The 2,130-nt window shown below is 42.3% G+C and overlaps 1 protein-coding gene across 1 annotated transcript in view; it reads left to right on the top strand.

Annotated features, from left to right (window-relative positions):
• The window catches only part of smtnl (smoothelin, like), a 27,043-nt gene that overhangs the window by 1,848 nt on the left and 23,065 nt on the right, over positions 1–2,130 (top strand). The window lies entirely within an intron of this gene.

Genomic DNA, 2,130 nt, shown 5'->3' with positions numbered 1-2,130 from the left:
GAAGTAGAGTCATTTTCTCACAGACTTCTATACAACCAGAGGAGTCGTCCCCTGGTGGACACTAGAGAGAATGCAGGTTTTAAGACACTTCAGCATCGGCTTCACTCAGCAGAACTGGAGGTTGCAATCTGCATGTAAACGCTGTCAGTGTAACCTAAATTCCGTCAAACCTTGTTTGGTATTTCTTGGTTTGCAAGGACTTGTTACTTGAGTGTGCTGATACAGCTGAAATAATCTGATATCAGCCAGTGTATGTCAGCCTGGAGGGTTTTCTACCGGAACAATCAATCAACTGTGGCTTAGCATGTAGTGTTATATATTTATTACCTAAAGTAAACAGTAAAACCACAGACATGAAATCACATGTCAAATTGTTTTGCTTTACAAGTACCTCAAAGCCACAGTGGTTAACTTGAATGGCAGGAGACGATGTTATTTACTTCCAGGGCACTCTGATCCGCTGTGGAACGTTTATGAGGCCAGTATTGAGATTGTCTTTTTTATTATTTGGAGCAGAGTTGTTCCTTTATGAAGCTCTGTACTTTGTCTCGTCTGTAAACTCACAGCTGTATTCTCAGAATGTACAGTATGTTTGACGGGCTGCAACAGGCAGGAGGTTGCGTTTTTGGAACCGGTTTTAAAGATATTGAGGTCCTGATTTTCCAAAATTGTAACACGCGTCTGTTCAACATCAAAAGTCTTGCACAGCATGTTAACATGTACAGATAAGTCTCACAAAATAGTTTAAAACACACGCACACATTATGCAAATGAGCTGTTAGTCATGCATCTTAATTACCAAACTATGCGGTGGATACAACAGAGGAATTTTATCTTCTGTGAAATCATGTGGTCAGAGCTAAACAACAAAGGGCACCTTTGTTTCTGTGTGTCTCTGCTGTGGGAGATCCCCCGCTGTCAGCCAAACACACATCGGATCAAACATTGTGAAATGTACGCGCACAGAGGTTCACCGTTTGTGGCTTCTCTGCTCACATCATGGTGATTAGCTTCATTGGATTCATTTGGATTGAATCATAATTAAAGCTCGTTCTTCCTGCCACATCCTCACCTGTCTGTGCAACCCGTGATCACGGCAGGTTGAGGAATAGGATGAATAAATGCCAATGGAAAGTAAATCTGGATCATTTTACGAGGTGAACGCTCAAGTTCAACTTATCCTCGTGACTATGCAACGGTCAGAGCTAATGACGTAGTTTTAAAAAGCGACAAAGACCAATTATGGTGGTCGGGAGGGGAAGTGGAAGGTTCCATCAAACAAACAGGACTTTCAACCCATGAGACAGGTGTTCACCACAGTGTCCCAAGGTGTTCTGTTGCCTGAACCCTGACCTTCGTGGCGGTCTTTCTAAACCTAACGAAGTAGTTTTGTTTATTTGTGTCTCTCTACACAGAAATTAGAATACAATATATTACATTTCCTGACTATTTCACGAGCTGCTGTGAGACTGTGTTGGTCTGTCAGAGAAAGACGTGAAGAAGACATAAAGTTCAGCTCTAACAGGCCTGATCGACGTGAAGCAGCGACAGTTAATGGCTCTGATCCAAAGTGAAGCTCTCTGTCTTCCTGCCTGCTCTCCAGCTGTTACTGTGCACCTTCACCGTGACTTCCCAAGCTGTTACAACAGGACACACACACCTGCACACACACACCTGCACACACACGCACACACACCTGCAGCATGACCTCGTTCGTCTGGAAAACTCGCCTGCAGCACGTATCAGTATGAATTATGAATACTTTCTCTTCTCATCTGTCCGTCTCTTTTTTTTCTCTGCGTCCTCTCTCTGCTCTTCGACTCAAATGAAAGATTTGGTGCTTGTTAAGTTGAAATATATTGCGTGTAAAGGTTTATTCCTCTCACTCTGCCTTTATTTAAAAAATATTCACAATTAATTTTTTGCAATATTTGGGAAATTGAGACCATAAACTCACGTTTACAATGTTTACTGAGGTAATAAATCAGTCATATTGTGCCGCCTCTGATCCAGTTTTCTGATTCAGCACATCGGAATTCGCATAAAAATACTTGAATGGAAACCCAGCTGTGTGTTTAATAGTGTGTGTGTGTGTGTGTGTGTGTGTGTGTGTGTGTGTGTGTGTGTGTG

The sequence above is a fragment of the Anarrhichthys ocellatus genome, unplaced genomic scaffold (genome assembly GCF_004355925.1).
Source record: "Anarrhichthys ocellatus isolate YVR2014 unplaced genomic scaffold, GSC_Weel_1.0 scaffold149, whole genome shotgun sequence".
In the NCBI taxonomy this organism is placed as follows: domain Eukaryota; kingdom Metazoa; phylum Chordata; class Actinopteri; order Perciformes; family Anarhichadidae; genus Anarrhichthys; species Anarrhichthys ocellatus.
This window is presented reverse-complemented; position numbering and strand designations above follow the sequence as displayed.